The 18,569-nt window shown below is 42.8% G+C and overlaps 1 protein-coding gene across 5 annotated transcripts in view; it reads right to left on the bottom strand.

The window, feature by feature from the left end:
- The window catches only part of LOC118401366 (kelch-like protein 25), a 997,662-nt gene that overhangs the window by 137,628 nt on the left and 841,465 nt on the right, over positions 1-18,569 (bottom strand). Inside the window, exon 1 of one of the 5 annotated variants that reach the window (XR_008075530.1) lies at positions 15,291-15,396. The exons of the other annotated variants lie outside the window; for them this stretch is intronic. The gene's annotated coding sequence lies outside the window, so the exon portion shown is untranslated. Of the gene's footprint in view, positions 1-15,290; positions 15,397-18,569 lie in introns of those variants that run through there. 5 annotated transcript variants of the gene reach the window in all.

Below are 18,569 nucleotides of genomic sequence, written 5' to 3'. Positions count from 1 at the left end.
TACATATAAGGTAGCTGAGAGTACAAGCGCCAGTGGGGGAAATCGAGGTCAATGTGCAGGGGTGCATGAGACGCAGGCAGCAGAGGCTGGGCCTAGTCATGCTATAGATGGTGGTGTAGATGAGGCTGGGCCTAGTCATGCTATGGATGGTGGTGTAGCTGAGGTTGGGTCTAGTCATGCTATGGATGGTGGCAGGGATGTCGCTTGGTCTATAAATTATGTGGCGATGATATCTAATTAACGTTGTATTTAATGTAGTTTTGCTATCTGTGCCAGGCTATAAATGAGACAGATGACATAACATCATGCACATATCTTTTCATACTCAATTGCTTTCATTCAGTAGACCATTGCAAAACAATTATCAGTAGGTCATGTGTGGAAAAGGTGACAATGATCACACTGTCATTGTATTATCCTCAATTTCTCAGCTGTAAGCTAGCTAATGACTAATGTTAGATGGATATACAGAAATTCTTCAAGAGAGGCAGTGCCAGCAGCTCTGCCGAAGGCCAATCCGGTGAGAAATTAAGATTTTACCAGTTCAAACAAAAATAAAAATGGATTAATCACCTATTAAGCCTTGAGTTATTGTAAGTTTAATAGCAATACATGTCAAAACACAGCAGACAAGAATGAGGGAAAAAAGCTGGAGGCTGACAGGGCTGAGGGAGAATGTCTGATGAAGGTTAGTGATATAAAAAGCAAGTAGATGTTTAAGCTTTCAGTTAAATTTGTACAGCATATGACAGCATATGTCTCACTTTTGTGAGGCATAAATAAATGATGCTCATGATGTCTTAAAGGGTCATGCAGAAAGAGAGGCTTCTATGCAAGGCAGATATCAACATGCGAGCAAGGCAGATATCAAAACCAATCCAGAGCTGAGAGAGAAGGACAACAAACCAAGAGAGAGGGACAACAAACCAATGAGAGAGAGCAACAAACCAATCCAGAGAGAGAGGGACATCCCCAGAGAAATAACAAACAGAGGAACAGATCAAACCAATCCAGAGAGAGAGGGACAAGAGAGAGAGGGATAACAAACAGATCCAGAGAGAGAAGGACAGCAAACCAAACAGATCCAGAGAGAGACAACAAACAGATCCAGAGACAACAAACAGATCCAAACCAATCCAGAGAGAGGGAGACAACAAACCAATCCAGAGAGAGAGATCCAGACAACAAACAGATCCAGAGAGAGAGGGACAACAAACAGATCCAGAGAGAGAAGGACAACAAACCAATCCAGAGAGAGAGGGACAACAAACCAATCCAGAGAGAGAGGGACAACAAACCAATCCAGAGAGAGAGAGACAACAAACAGATCCAGAGAGAGAAGGATAACAAACAGATCCAATCCAGAGAAAGAAAGTAATCAAGCCACTGCAGCAACACCTTCCAGAAATGAGAGCGATTTGGGTGACAAAGACACTGGCCCCAGACAAGTGAAGCTGAATAGCTACCCACAGAAATACAATTGGGTACAGTACTCTGTCCACAAAAACACAGATTTCTGCTTTCCAAGTTGACTTTTTGGCAAAAACATTACATTTGATTATTTTGCCCGTAATGGCTGCAAAAAATGGAAAAAGCTGTTTATCTTCGGTAAACATGAAATGGCACAGACAGATACAGTGTTGTGGCATGGCAAAGCTACCAGGAAACTAACAGTCATGGGAACATTGCTCAAATTTTAACATCTGCCCATGATAGTGATATTGCAGAGAGAAGGGAGTATCCAAGGAGAATTGTTGAGGTCAATGTTAGGAAGATAGGGACTCTTTCCGTGCCAATGATGAATCTATTGAAAGCACAAATAGAGGGAACTTTCTTGAATGCATGGAGCTTTTGAAGGAGTTTGACCCTTGTCTGCAAAGGTACAATACTCCATCAAATGCGACGTATCTCTCTCCAGAATCTCAGAAGGACATGATCGAATGCTGTGCTCAAGAGATTATGGACACCATGGTCTCTGATATGTCAAAGTCTAGAATGTATGCCATTATGGAAGATGAGGCCAGGGATGGGCATTCTGAACAGTTGGCTCTGTGTGTTAGGTATGTGACAGAGGGGACAGTTAAGGAGCGTTTACTAGCACTAGCAGAAATCAAGTCACTTGAAGCCCAATCGATAGCAAATGAGTTGCAACAGCAGGGAGAGGGATATCAGATCTAAAGTGCGTTGCACAGACCTATGATGGTGCATCTGTCATGAGTGGGTTCAAAGGAGGTGTGCAAGCACATTTCAAGTGCTGCATCCGGAGGCCATTTATGGACATTGCTATGCTCATGAGCTTAATTTGGTGTTGTGTCATACTTGCAGGGCTATTCCGGAAGCTGCTGAGTTTTTCAGTTTCTTGGGGAACGTGTATTCGTTTTTCAGTACATCCCTAGTTAACCACCACAAGTTCAAAGAAGCTCAGTCCAAACTTGGAATAGCATCAGCTGAACTTGTACAGCTCTCAAACACTTCCTGGGCATGCCAGCTGCGTTCCATAAATGCAGTCAAGGACTAACATATCTTAGGATGCTGGAGATATTCCTCTGGGATCTCCCAGTACCAAAGAGATCAGGGAACCTCCAGTGGAGGGTTGGGGTGGCAGGGTAGCCTAGTGGTTAGAGCGTTGGACTAGTAACCGGAAGGTTGCGAGTTCAAACCCCCGAACTGACAATGTCGTTCTACCCCTGAACAGGCACTGTTCCCAGGCCGTCATTGAAAATAAGAATTTGTTCTTAACTGACTTGCCTGGTTAAATAAAGGTAAAATAAATAAAATAAAATACATGGAGCCCTGGCCACTAATAGCTGGTTGGTACGGGTCTACCCGGGAGTCCGGGGGTGGGGTGTTCTTTCTGTGTCATGAGTGAAACTGTGCATCCTGTGTTTTCTGTGTGCGCCAGGTTAATGCCATTAATGTCTCTGTTGGAATTTCTGTATGAGAGGTTGGGGGTGGAGTTTACTGTGGGGATGTTTATAATGGGGTACAGGTAAATAAGGAAAAGGCCAAATGTGTGTTATTGAATTTTCTGTTTGTTCAGGCAATGTTGGCTGTTTGGCCAACACGGAGGAACAGGGTCAATGGTTGGGGGATAACGTACCCTTTACTATTAATTAATGGGATGGTCTCTGCGCGCCTTAGGGTGGAATTTGAGTTCTATATATGTGTCGGGGAGGCCGTCTGTATTGGAGGTCGACCGATTAATCGTAATGGACGATTAATTAGGACCATTTTCAAGATTTCATAACAATTGGTTATCGGCATTTTTGGACACGGATTGTGGCCGATTACATTGCAATCCATGAGGAGACTGAGTTGCAGGCTGACTACCTGTTGCGCGAGTGCAGCAAGAAGCCAAGGTAAGTTACTAGCTAGCATTTAGCTTATCTTATAAAAAACAATAAATCTTTACATAATCACTAGTTAACTACACATGGTTGATGATATTACTAGTTTATCTAGCTTGTCCTGTGTTGCATATAATCGATGCGGTGCCTGTTAATATAACCATCGAATCACAGCCTACTTCGCCAAACGAGTGATTTAAGAAGCGCATGCGTGAAAAAAGCAGTCGTTGCACCAATGTGTACCTAACCATAAACATCAATGCCTTTCTTTAAAATCAATACACAAGTATATATTTTTAAACCTGCATATTTAGTTAATATTGCCTGGTAACATGAATTTATTTTAACTCGGGAAATTGTGTCACTTCTCTTGCTTTCCAGAGTCAGGGTATATGCAGCAGTTTGGGCCGCCTGGCTCGTTGCGAACTGTGTGAAGACCATTTCTTCCTAACAAAGACCGTAATTAATTTGCCAGAATTGTACATAATTATGACATAACATTGAAGGTTGTGCAATGTCACAGCAATATTTAGACTTAGGGATGTCACCTGTTAGATAAAATACGGAACGGTTCCGTATTTCACTGAAAGAATAAACGTTTTGTTTTCGAAATGATAGTGTCCAGATTTGACCATATTAATGACCTAAGGCTCGTATTTCTGTGTGTTTTTATGTTATAATTAAGTCTATGATTTGATATATGATAGAGCAGTCTGAGTGAGCGGTGGTAGGCAGCAGCAGGCTCGTAAGCATTCATTCAAACAGCACTTTCGTGCATTTGCCAGCAGCTCTTCGCTGTGCTTCAAGCATTGAGCTATTTATGATTAAAAGCCTATCAACTCCCGGGATTAGGCTGGTGTAACCGATGTGAAATGGCTAGCTAGTTAGCGGTGTGCGCGCTAATAGCGTTTCAATCGGTGACGTCACTCGCTCTGAGACCTTGAAGTAGTTGTTCCCCTTGCTCTGCAAGGGCTGCTGCTTTTGCGAAGCGATGGGTAACGATGCTTCGAGGGTGGCTGTTGTCTATGTGTCCCTGGTTTGAGCCCAGTTAGGGGGGAAGAGAGGGACGGAAGCTATACTGTTACACTGGCAATACTATAGCGCCTATAAGAACATCCAATAGTCAAAGGTATATGAAATACAAATGGCATAGAGAGAAATAGTCATATAATTCCTATAATAACTACAACCTAACACGTCTTACCTGGGAATATTGAAGACTCATGTTAAAAGGAACCACCAGCTTTCATATGTTCTCATGTTCTGAGCAAGGAACTTAAACGTTAGCTTTTTATCATGGTACATATTGCACTTTTACTTTCTTCTCCAACACTTTGTTTTTGCATTATTTAAACCAAATTAAACATGTTTCATTAGTTATTTGAGGCTAATTTGAATTTATTGATGTATTATATTAAGTTCAAATAAAAGTGTTCATTCAGTATTGTTGTAATTGTCATTATTACAAATAAATATAATTAATCGGCTGATTAATCTGTATCGTCTTTTTTTGGTCCTCCAATAATCGGTATCGGCGTTGAAAAACAATAATCGGTTGACCTTTAGTCTGTATAGCTGGGGAAGATGGGTTGGATATACGGTTGTAACAGTGGTTAGGTTTTGGTTATTGTGATGTTTTGTATCGTGGGGTAGAGGGCAAGGTGAGTATGCAGCACAGGGGATATTTGATTTTAAAAGGAGGGGGGTGATGAGGTTTTAATGAAGTGAGGATGTATCATTAAAGAAAGACAAAGTCTCTCTCTTGATCACTCGTTCTCTCTTTATCTCCCTCTCGATCTCTCTAACTCCTATCTTTTTCTCTCTCTGTGTCTGTCTGTCTCACTCTCTCTGTCTGTCTCTCTGTCTCATTTCAATTTCAATTTAAGGGGCTTTATTGGCATGGGAAACATACGTTTTGTAATAAACATATTAAACACATGTAATAACGCATTCACTGACTGTTGTCTGCATGTGGCCTAACCATGATATTATAGCTTGCACACTGTGTTATAACCTTCCCCTCCCCAAGTCCTTCTGTAGATACTAATCGCACTGGTACAACCCGTACAGGGGGCTGACTGAGATAACATATACACTGAACATATACACTGAAATTCCTAAAGGACATTCCTAAAACACACACCTGACCCCCTTCGGGATGGACTCCAAAGACAAAGAACTCTGTCGAGAGCCAATGGGATACGGACACCAGGTTGGAGGGGACTGTCTATCACCTACAAGCAACCTACCAGAAGTCAGGACTACAAGAATCTACCTACGTCATTTCAATGTATAAAATGGACTGCCCATCATGTTTCAGGCCTCTCTTTTTTCCGACGGTTCCATAAGAACTAGACGAAAAGGGGCTGTGCAGCACGCTTTACCATATATTATTACACTATAATAAACGGCCTTGTATTATACCTTATCCGCCTTGTCCAGAGTCTCAACTTGGTCTCGTTTCTCATATTGTTATTCATCAACAGTTTACATTGCCAAAGCAAGTGAAATAGATGAACAAAAGTGAAATAAACAATAAATAATTAACAGTGAACATTACACTCACAAAGGTTCAAAAATAATAAAGATGTCTCATATTATGTGTATGTATGGTGTTGTAATAATGTGCAAATAGTTAAGTACAAAAGGGACAATAAATAAATACCGTTGAAGTCGGAAGTTTACATACACTTAGGTTGGAGTCATTAAAACTTTTCTTGTTAACAAACTATAGTTTTGGCAAGTCGGTTAGGACATCTACTTTGTGCATGAGACAAGTAATTTTTCCAACAATTGTTTACAGACAGATTACTTCACTTATAATTCACTGTATCACAATTCCAGTGGGTCAGAAGTTTATATACACTAAGTTGACTGTGCCTTTAAACAGCTTGGAAAATTCCAGAAAATGATGTCATGTCTTTAGAAGCTTCTGATAGTCTAATTGACATAATTTGAGTCAATTGGGTGTGTACCTGTGGATGTATTTCAAGGCCTATCTTCAAAGTGCCTCTTTGCTTGACATCATGGGAAAATCAAAAGAAATCAGCCAAGATGTCAGAAAACAAATTGTAGACCTCCACAAGTCTGGTTGATCATTGGGAGCAAAATCCAAACACCTGAAGGTACCACGTTCATCTGTACAAACAATAGTATGCAAGTATAAACACCATGGGACCATGCAGCCGTCATACCGCTCAGGAAGGAGATGCGTTCTGTCTCCTGGAGATGAACGTACTTTGGTGCGAAAAGTGCAAATCAATCCCAGAACAACAGCAAAGGACCTTGTGAAGATGCTGGAAGAATCAGATACAAAAGTATCTATATCCACAGTAAAACAAGTCTTATGTCGACATAACCTGGAAGGCTGCTCAGCAAGGAAGAAGCCACTGCTCCAAAACCGCCATAAAAAGCCAGACTACGGTTTGCAACTGCACATGAGGACAAACATCGTACTTTTTGGAGAAATTTCCTCTGGTCTCATGAAACAAAAATATAACTGTTTGGCCATAATGACCATCGTTATGTTTGGAGGAAAAAGGGGGACGCTTGCAAGGCGAAGAACACCATCCCAACCGTGAAGCACGGGGGTGGCAGCATCCTGTTGTGTGGGTGCTTTGCTGCAGGAGGGGCTGGTGCACTTCACACAATAGATGGCTTCATGAGATAGGACAATTGTGAGGATATATTGAAGCAACATCTCAAGACATCAGTCAGGAAGTTAAAGCATGGTCGCAAATCAGTCTCCCAGATGGACTATGACCCCACCATACTTCCAAAGTTGTGGCAAAATCGCAACTTGTTAAGGATAGGGGGTGGTATTTCCCCTTTGGATGAATTGCGTGCCCACAGTGAACTGCATAAAAATCTGTCCTAAATTGCTAATATATGCATATTATTATTATTATTGGATAGTCTAGTTCTGCTTGGGAACCTATAGGCACAACAGGTTAAAGACAACAAAGTCAAGGTATTGGTGGCCATCACAAAGCCCCGACCTCAATCCTATAGAAGATTTGTGGTCATAACAGGAAAAGCGTGTGCGAGCAAGGAGGCCTAATAACCTGACTCAGTTACACCAGCTCTGGCAGGAGGAATGGGCCAAAATTCACCCAACTTATTGTGGGAAGCTTTTGGAAGGCGACCTGAAACGTTTGACCCAAGTTGAACAATTTAATGGCAATGCTACCAAATTCTAATTGAGTGTATGTAAACTTCTGAACCACTGGGAATGTGATGAAAGAAGTATAAGCTGAAATAAATAATTTTCTCTACTATTATTCTGACATTTCAAATTCTTAAAAAAGTGGTGATCCTAACTGACCTAAACAGGGAATTTTTACTAGGATTAAATGTCAGGAATTGTGAAAAACTGAGTTTACATATATTTAGCTAACACAGTTGAAGTCGGAAGTTTACATACACTTAAACTCAGTTTTTCACAATTCCTGACATTTAATCCTTGTAAAAAGTTTTTTTTTTAAACTAGATGTATAGGTTATATTTATAGTGGTGTTTGTTCTTTACTGGTTGGCCTTTTTTGTGGCAACAGGTCTCAAATCTTGCTGCTGTGATTGCACACTGTGGTGTTTCACCCAATAGATATGGGAGTTTCCAATTCCTTGTGGGTCTGTGTAATCTGAGGGAAATATGTCTCTCTAATATGGTCAAACATTTGTCTAGAGGTTAGGAAGTGCAGCTCAGTTTTCACCTCATTTTGTGGGCAGTGTGCACATAGCCTGTCTTCTCTTGAGAGCCAGGTCTGCCTTCGGTGTCCTTTCTCAATAGCAAGGCTTGGTCACTGAGTCCACATTGTCAAATATTTCCTTAATTTTGGGTCAGACACAGTGGTCAGCTATTCTGCCACTGTGTACTCTCTGTTTAGGGCCAAATATCATTCTAGTTTGCTCTGTTGTTTTGTAAATTCTTTCCAATGTGTCAAGTAATTATCTTTTTGTTTTCTCATGATTTGGTTGGGTCTAATTGTGTTGCTGTCCTGGGGCTCTGTGTGGTCTGTTTGGGTTTGTGAACAGAGCCCAAGGACGAGCTCGCTTAGGGGGCTCTTCTCAGGGATGCAAACGCACTTTTCGGGTCAAATTCGTCATTTTGAATCCAAACTTGGTGACCATCCGATGAGGTGTGGGAGGGGGGCTTTGGATCAATACTGGTTTTATGCAATAGAGTGATGCGTGTTTGGAGCAATCCTGGCTATATCCAAGGATCAGCCAATCATTCACATAAGAACAGAATGCAGCACACGACTGAAGAGAGAAGAGACAAGCAATTTGCTAGATACTGCATCATCGCGCTCTCTGGAAAGAGTGGAGAGTGGAATAGCACTTTGCTAGTTAATAATTCATACCCTGAACAATAATGAAGAGGTAAAGTAGGTGAGAAGCCTGACCACAGAGACAGGGTGAGAAGGTGATGAAGCGTACTTCATGAGCTGTAACTGAAAAACAACTGGCATTTAGAAAGTTTGAGGTGAGGGAGAAAGTGTGGTGGAACAAGTATTGTTAGCATTGTTAAGTATCTTGCTAGGTGGATCGAATTCTCCGTTAGCTAGCAAGAGAAATGTTGAGCAACATTAGCCAACTTAACCGATCAAATAATTGAGTTTATGATGTGAAAATCAGCTGGCTAATAAAGTCAGACAGCTAACGTTAGCTAGTTAACGTTACAACATCAGATGAGCTAATGTTAGTAACTTAACCAATTTGCTATTGTATTAACTGGTATACGACTCCTTGCCGTTCCTCAAGTTATAACGCGTTAGTTGCTTACTGGACCCTGGCAATCTGTGTGAAATGTTAACTAGCTAATGCACTAACTACTATGTGTGAACTAATGTTTTCCCTCTACAGTATGTGGTTAATTTTCAGAATGAGAGAATTAGGTGAAAATGTGGAGTTGTCTTAGACTGGATGCCACTATAGAGTTGAAAGGAACACCACACACTTTCCCTCTTTCTCACTTTTTGAGAGAATGCCAAGGCAAAGGGTGGCTACTTTGAAGGATCTAAAATATATTTGGATTTGTTTAACACTTTTTGGTTACTACATGGTTCCATATGTGTTATTTCATAGTGTTGATGTCTTCACTATTATTGTACAATGTAGAAAATAGTAAAAATTAGGAAAAGCCCTGGAATGAGTAGGTGTGTCCAAACTTTTGACTGGTACTGCTGTATAGTTTTTTTGTGTCCTCTAGGGTAATGCTGTCCATGTGGAATTTGTATTTGTGGTCCTGGCAACTGGACCTTTTTTGGAACACCATTATTTTTGTTTTACTGAGATTTACCCTTCAGGGCCCAGGTCTGAGAGAACCTATGCAGAAGATCTGGATGCTGCTGTAGTCCCGCCTTGGTTGAGGACAGAAGCACCAGATCATCAGCAAACAGTAGACATTTCACTTCATATTCTAGCAGGGTGTGGCTGAGTGCTGCAGACTGTTCTAGTGCCCTCGCCAATTCGTTGATTTGTATGTTGAAGAGGGTGCAGCTTATTTTGCATCTGAGTCTCACCCCCCGGCCCTGTGGAAAGAGTGTTGTTTGTTTACATGGATTTGATAGTCATATGTTTTTCCCCCCAACACCACTTTACATCAGTTTGTATAGCAGGCCCTCATGCCAAATTGAGTCTCAAGCTTTTTTGAAATCAACAAAGCATGAGAAAACTTTGCCTTTGTTTTGGTTTGTTTGTTTGTCAATTAGGATGTGCAGGTTGAATATGTGGTCTGTCGTACTGTAATTTGGTAAAAAGCCAATTTGACATTTGCTCAGTACATTATTTTCGCAGAGGAAACTCGTACGAGTTTGATGTTAATGATAATGCAGGATTTCCCAAGGTTGCTGTTGACGCACTTTCGACGGAAGTTAATGTGCTCAAATTTGTCTCCACGCTTGTGGATTGGGGTGATCAGTCCTTGGTTCCAAATATTGGGGAATATGCCAGAGCTGAGGATGATGTTAAAGAGTTTAAGTATAGCCAATTGGAATTTGTGGTCTGTTTATTTTATCATTTCATTTAGGATACATATTCGTTTCATTCGCTACATATTCGTCGCAGTAACCCACTGGCTCCAAGTCATCTATAAGTCTTTGCTAGGTAAAGCTCTGCCTTATCTCAGCTCACTGTTCACCATAGCCACACCCACCCGTAGCACGCGCTCCAGCAGGTAAATTGCACTGCTCATCCCCAAAGCCAACACCTTCTTTGGCCGATTTCCTTCCAATTTTCTGCTGCCAATGACTGGAACGAATTGCAAAAATCACTGAGGTTGGAGACTTATATCTCCCTCATTAACTTTAAGCTTCAGCTGTGAGAGCAGCTTACCGATCGCTGCAGCTGTACACAGCCCATATGTAAATAGCCCATCCAACCAACTACCTACCTCATCCCATATTTGTTTTTGTTGTTCTGCTCTTTTGCACATCAATATTTCTACTTGCACATCCTCATCTGCACATATCACTGTGTGTAAATTGCTAAATTGTAATTACTTTACCACTATTGGCCTATTTATTGCCTTTACCTCCTTACTTCATTTGCACACACTGTATACGGATTTTTCTATTGTGTTATTGACTGTACGATTGTTTATCCCATGTGTTGTTTTTGTCACACTGCTTTGCTTTATCTTGGCCAGGTCGCAGTTGTAAATGAGAACTTGTTCTCAACTGGCCCACCTGATTAAATAAAGGTGAAAAAAAGGATACCATCAACCCCACAGGCCTTTTTGGGTTGGAGGGTTTATATTTTGTCCTGTACTTCATTCAATGTAGTTGGAGAATCCTGTGAGTTCTGGTAGTCTTTAATAGTTGATTCTAATATTTGTATTTGATCATGTATATGTTTTTGCTGTTAAATCTTGGTTATAGAGACAAAGGGATTGGAGAAGTGGTTTATCCATACATCTCCATTTTGGATAGAATAACTTTGTGTTGTTTGTTTAGAGTTTTCAATTTTCCCCAGAAGTGGTTAGATTCTATAGATTCTTCATTTACATTGAGCTGATTTCTGACGTGCCTTTCCTTCTTTTTCCATAGTGTATTTCTGTATTGTTTTAGTGATTCACCATGGTGAAGGCGTAGACTCAGGTTTTCTGGGTCGCTATGTTTTTGTTGGATAGGTTTCTTAATTTCTTTCTTTGGTTTTTGCATTCTTCATCAAACCATTTGTTATTATGGTAAATTTTCTTAGGTTGTCTGCTTATCATTTTTTGATTTGATAAGGAAGCTGAGAGGTCAAATATACTGTTTAGGTTTTCTACTGCTAAATTTACACCTTTACTATTCCAGGAAATTGTCTAGAAGGGATTGAATTTGTTGTTGCCTAATTGTTTTTTGGTAGATTTCGACACTACTTCCCTTCCATCTATAGCATTTCTTAATATTATTCAGTTCCTCTGGCTTTGATGCCTCATGATTGAGCATAGCTCTTTTCAAGTATTGTAGAGTGTGATTTCGCTGTGATCAGATAGGGGTGTCAGTGGACTGACTGAACCCTCTAAGGGACTATGGGTTGAGTTCAGTGATAAAGTAGTCTACAGTACTACTGTCAAGAGATGAGCTATATGTGTACCTACCATAGGAGTCCCCTCGAAGTCTACCATTAGCTATGTACATACCCAGCATTCGACAGAGCTGCAGGAGTTGTGACCGTTTTTTTTTTGGTTATGTAGTTGTTTCTAGGGAATGCTGTCACCTCCAAGTAGGTGTTTGTCCCCCTGTGTGCTGAGGGTGTTGGGTTCTTGTCCAGTTTTGACATTTAGGTTGCCACAGACTAGTACATGTCACTGAGCCTGGAAATTGTTGATCTCCCCCTCCAGGATGGAGAAGCTGTCATCGTTAAGCAAAGACACACATAGCCAGACAGCATAGGCATAATTTATCGTTCAGCTTTGTCTCCTAAACTATGTTCTTTTCTCAAACTAAGAACCATAAACAAATCCTCCATATCAACAGACATATATCAAATCCATCCTATCTTGACAAGATCACAGAGATACATTGACTGGCACACAGACATTGTGGAGCCAAGAGATACATGCTTGACCTCTCCCCTCTCTCCGGCCCACGTAACTTAGTCTTGACAGAGACCAGATGACTGCAAACCCCTCCACAGTATTATACAAAAACATTCTGATGAGAAGTAACTTACAAACATATGATGAATATAAAACATCTTACCTATGTTACCCACTAATTCTGATTATGCTCCAACAATAGGTAATTAATACTTTCTTATTAATTTCTAGACAGATGTAAAATGTCCCTATTTTGACTAATTTAATAGAGTGGTTTAAGTCTGCTCTATACCAAATTAGCATACGCCCTGAGTCTCTTCCCTGTTTCACACCTGGTAGTTTGGTGGATGGAACTACCAGCTCTCTTTAACCTAGAGGGCAACCAGCGGGTCCACCTCCTTTATATCATGTTTCTTGTAGGATGACAATGTCTGTATTTCCAATTTCTTTGATGATGTCTGGGTTCCTGCTCTTTAGGCCACAAGCAGATGACCTCAGACCTTGTATATTCCAGGATGAAATAGTAAAAGCTTTATGTTCTATAGTGTCTCTTGTTGTTTTTGTGTGGTTTATGCCCGGACAATCACAATAGGTGTGAGCAAAGCATGTTGAGCATCTGATACATACAGTTGAAGTCGGAAGTTTACATACACCTTAGCTCAATACATTTAAACTCAGTTTTTCACAATTCCTGACATTTAATCGTAGTAAACATTCCCTGTCTTAGGTCAGTTAGGATCACCACTTTATTTAAGAATGTGAAATGTCATAATAATAGTAGAGAATTATTTATTTCAGCTTATACTTCTTTCATCACATTCCCAGTGGGTCAGAAGTTTACATACACTCAATTAGTATTTGGTAGCATTGCCTTGAAAATGGTTTAACTTGAGTCAAACGTTTCGGGTAGTCTTCCACAAGCTTCCTCCTGACAGAGCTGGTGTATCTGAGTCAGATTTGTAGGCCTCCTTGCCCGCACACGCTGTTTCAGGTCTGCCCACAAATTTTCTATAGGATTGAGGTCACGGCTTTGTGATGGTAACTCAAATAGCTTGACTTTGTTGTCCTTAAGCCATTTTGCCACAACTTGGGAAGTATGCTTGGGGTCATTGTCCATTTGCAAGACTAATTTGCGACCAAGCTGTATCTTTTTGACTGGTGTCTTGAGATGTTGCTTCAGTATATCCATATAATTTTCCTGTCTCATGATGCCATGTATTTTGTGAAGTGAACCAGCCCCTCCTGCAACAAAGCATCCCCACAACATGATGCTGCCTCCCCTGTGCTTCACGGTTGGGATGATGTTCTTCGGATTGCAAGCCTCCCCCTTTTTTCTCCAAACATAACGATGGTCATTATGGCCAAACAATTCTATTTTTGTTTCATTAGAGGACATTTCTCCAAAAAGTATGATCATTGTCTCCAAATGCAGTTGCAAACCGTAGTCTGTTTTTTTTGGCGGTTTTGGAGCAATGGCTTCTTCCTTGCTGAGCGACCTTTCAGGTTATGTCGATATAGGACTCGTTTTACTGTGGATATAGATACTTTTGTACCTGTTTCCTCCAGCATCTTCACAAGGTCCTTTGCTGTTGTTCTGGGATTGATTTCTAGGAGACAGAACGCGTCTCCTTCCTGAGTGGTATGACGGCTGCGTGGTCCCATGGTGTTTATACTTGCGTAATATTGTTTGTACAGATGAACGTGGTACCTTCAGGTGTTTGTAAATTGCTCCCAAGTATGAACCAGTCTTGTGGAGGTCCACAATTTTTTTTCTGACATCTTGTTAGATTTCTTTTGATTTTCCCATGATGTCAATCAAAGACGCACTGAGTTTGAAGGTAGGCCTTGAAATACTTCCACAGGTACACCTCCAATTGACTCAAATTATGTCAATTAGTCTATCAGGCACAGTCAACTTAGTGTATGTAAACGTCTGACCCACTGGAATTGTGATACAATGAATTATAAGTGAAATAATCTGTCTGTAAACAATTGTTGGAAAAATGACTTGTCAAAACTATTGTTAACAAGAAATTTGTGGAGTGGTTGAAAAACGAGTTTTAATGACTCCAACCTAAGTGTTTGTAAACTTCAGACTTCAACTGTACTTCTTAAGTTCCAGGATGGGGTTGGGGCGGGTGTAATAGTGGGGTTTGTGCTCTGCTCACGGCCTGGTCATATGCCCGCCCTGCTGTCATGTTGAGGTCCTTGCCGCATGAGTGGTGGGCATGGGGTGTGCGGAAGGGGCATAGGTCTGATATGGGGGGGATATATAGGGTGTGGCTAGGGTTTGCTTGGGGTAGTCTTAGCTGGTTGGGTTGTGACTGGTGATGCTGTGGTCTGGATGTATGTCCTCTTGGCATGGGTTCTCTAAGTGCAGGTCCTTCGGGAGGGGGTCTTGCATGTCTGGGAGGGTGTCTCGCTGGTCTGTGCAGGGTGTCCGTTGCTCTGTTGCTCCTGTGTGAGGGCCTGGGGCTACGGTTGAGGGTGCCGTCCTTCAGGTTCCTGGCAAAAGTTGGGATTGCTGCCTTGTAGAGGTGGACCTGGTCGTGAAGGCTGTTCAAGTCCAGGGTGGAGTGGTGGGCCAGGTTTACATTAGGTTTCTCGCAAAATGCTTGCATTCACCCGCTGTATGGTTAAACATTATTTTGTGGTAGCAGGGTGGAGATAACCACTTGTGCGTTGGGGAAAGTTGAGGAAGCTTTTTTAAAATTGTACCTCCTTTTTCCCCCAATTTCATGGTATCCAATTGTTAGTAGTTACTATTACATTTACATTTACATTTAAGTCATTTAGCAGACGCTCTTATCCAGAGCGACTTACAAATTGGTGCAAACACCTATGACAACCAGTGGAACAGCCACTTGCATCTAAATCTTGTTGGGGGAGTGAGAAGGATTACTTACCCTTACTTACCCTATCCTAGGTATTCCTTGAAGAGGTGGGGTTTCAGGTGTCTCCGGAAGGTGGTGATTGACTCCGCTGTCCTGGCGTCGTGAGGGAGTTTGTTCCACCATTGGGGGCCAGAGCAGCGAACAGTTTTGACTGGGCTGAGCGGGAACTGTACTTCCTCAGTGGTAGGGAGGCGAGCAGGCCAGAGGTGGATGAACGCAGTGCCCTTGTTTGGGTGTAGGGCCTGATCAGGGCCTGGAGGTACTGAGGTGCCGTTCCCCTCACAGCTCCGTGGCGAGCACCATGGTCTTGTAGCGGATGCGAGCTTCAACTGGAAGCCAGTGGAGAGAGCGGAGGAGCGGGGTGACGTGAGAGAACTTGGGAAGGTTGAACACCAGACGGGCTGCGGCGTTCTGGATGAGTTGTAGGGGTTTAATGGCACAGGCAGGGAGCCCAGCCAACAGCGAGTTGCAGTAGTCAAGACGGGAGATGACAAGTGCCTGGATTAGGACCTGCGCCGCTTCCTGTGTGAGGCAGGGTCGTACTCTGCGGATGTTGTAGAGCATGAACCTACAGGAACGGGACACCGCCTTGATGTTAGTTGAGAACGTCAGGGTGTTGTCCAGGATCACGCCAAGGTTCTTAGCGCTCTGGGAGGAGGACACAATGGAGTTGTCAACCGTGATGGCGAGATCATGGAACGGGCAGTCCTTCCCCGGGAGGAAGAGGAGCTCCGTCTTGCTGAGGTTCAGCTTGAGGTGGTGATCCGTCATCCACACTGATATGTCTGCCAGACATGCAGAGATGCGATTCGCCACCTGGTCATCAGAAGGGGAAAGGAGAAGATTAATTGTGTGTCGTCTGCATAGCAATGATAGGAGAGACCATGTGAGGTTATGACAGAGCCAAGTGACTTGGTGTATAGCGAGAATAAGAGGGGCCTAGAACAGAGCCCTGGGGACACCAGTGGTGAGGGCGCGTGGTGAGGAGACAGATTCTCGCCACGCCACCTGGTAGGAGCGACCTGTCAGGTAGGACGCAATCCAAGCGTGGGCCGCGCCGGAGATGCCCAACTCGGAGAGGGTGGAGAGGAGGATCTGATGGTTCACAGTATCGAAGGCAGCCGATAGGTCTAGAAGGATGAGAGCAGAGGAGAGAGAGTTAGCTTTAGCAGAGCGGAGCGCCTCCGTGATACAGAGAAGAGCATCTTGTCTATCGCTATCTATCTTGTCTCATCGCTACAACTCCCGCAAGGGCTCAGGAGAGACTAAGGTCAAGAGCAATGCATCCTCCGAAACACAACCCAACCAAGCCGAAGTGCTTCTTAACACAGCGCGCATCCAACGCGGAAGCCAGCCCCAATGTGTTGGAGGAAACACCGTGCACCTAGCGACCTGGTCAGCGTGCACTGCGCCCGGCCCGCCACAGGAGTCGCTAGTGCATGATGAGACAAGGATATCCCTACCTGCCAAACCCTCCCTAACCTGGACGACCAATTGTGCATTGCCCCATGGACCTCCCGGTCGTGGCCGGGTGTGACAGAGCCTGGGCTCGAAACCAGAGTCTCTGGTGGCACAGCTCAGTGCCTTAGACCACTGCGCCACCTGGGAAGCCCTTGAAGAAGCTTTTTCAATCACTCCCTTGAGTGCTGTTGCCGACCTTTCCTTTGTGCCCATGTGAATTATGACGTGGCTGGGGGAACTTAGTCTGTTCCCTGACAACAGCTCCAGGGCATGCCTAGTGTTTGGGCACCAGAGTTTAGCCACTTTGTGTTTCAGAAAAAGTTTATCCTCTTGAATGTATTTGCCATTTGAGTCAATGAAGAGCACAATATCTGGCTTTTGTGTGTCCTCAGTGGATGTGGGGGGTTGTCAGGAGGGCTGTTCAGAGGGGGTGTGGTCTGTTGGGTTGTCTGGGGGAGTGTCCTGCTCTCTGTCACACCTCAGCTTTCGGACCTCGTCCTTCAGTGCCATTTGTGCCTCTAAGTTCTCCATCTTCTGCCCTCCCTCCTCTTGTTGTGTGGGCGTTGTTATGTTGGTCTGTTTTATGGGTTTGTTCTGTCTAGATTTGTGTGGACTAGCTCTCTGAACTCCACCATGTCTCTCTCTCTCCATCTCTGTATCCCTCTCAATGATGGAGAAGTAGTGCCGTTGTGGGACCTGGTTGGTTCAGTGCTGGGGGACTATCCAAACTATCCTTGTCTGCAGGACAGTTTGAAGAGGTGTGATCAGCCTCACTCAGGATGGGGGAGTCGTCACAGGGAGAGTGCTGTGCTCTCTCTTTGATCCCGTAAAAGTCCTGCTGGAACTGCATGAGGATGACCTGCACCATTACTGTCCCACACTTGTACACGTTGACAGAGGTTGTTTCAATTTCCTCATATTCTGAGTTTCCACCCTGGGCCAATAAACTCTCTATTGAAATAGGGATAGTGTGCTCTTATAGCGCTGTGCCATGCCAGGGGATGGTCTGTGTGGAACATTAAGTTGCCTGGTCTGTTCTGTCCTAGCAGCTTGGTAGCTTAGTATACTTATTTACATAGCTTTATATAACAAAATTACCTAGAGATTGTCTTTTCCTTTTTGGCTTCCGAAGTAGCTTCAGACTGAATATTACTCACTCAGTTTTGTGTTGGATAGTATTTCCAGGTTCCGCCGTGCTTCTTCTGCAGGTTTTGGTTTGTTAGAAGTTTTTTCTTGATAGTCCTTGGTAGTAATAGTCCATTTAGGCAATTTTGGCAAAGATCGAGGTTCTAGGTATGGAATTTTGATTTGGATTGAAAGTTTTAATGTTGAGGTTTAAAGAATGTAAGTTTATCTACATTTATCCAACTCTAATTCTATATTTTTTGCAGAAGAACTCAGGAGCCCAAGAACTCTCTCTCTGTCTCTGTGTGTGTGAATCCTATATATGAGAGGAATGTGACATATATTTTTTGTTATTGCAGTAATTGATTGAATATGATGAGCAACATTATACCATTGTAACACACTGACAGTGACCTGCAGTGAAAAAGACTTCCTGGCGTGTTTTGTTATTCAGCAAGCTCAGGTGTGGTTACCCTGTAGCTACACTATGTATACAAAAGTGTGTGGACACCCCTTCAAATTAGTAGATACGGCTATTTCAGCCACACTCGTTGCTGACAGGTGTATAAAATTGAGTACAAAGCCATGCACTCCCCGTAGAAGACATTGGAAGTAGAATGGCCTTACTGAAGAGCTCAGTGACTTTCAACGTGGTACCGTCATAGGATGCCACCTTTCCTATAAGCCAGTTCGTCAAATTTCTGCCCTGCTGGAG

Source organism: Oncorhynchus keta, chromosome 22 (assembly GCF_023373465.1).
Source record: "Oncorhynchus keta strain PuntledgeMale-10-30-2019 chromosome 22, Oket_V2, whole genome shotgun sequence".
NCBI lineage: Eukaryota > Metazoa > Chordata > Actinopteri > Salmoniformes > Salmonidae > Oncorhynchus > Oncorhynchus keta.
The sequence above is the reverse complement of the archived record's forward strand: the minus strand, read 5'-3'. Positions and strand labels throughout refer to the sequence as shown.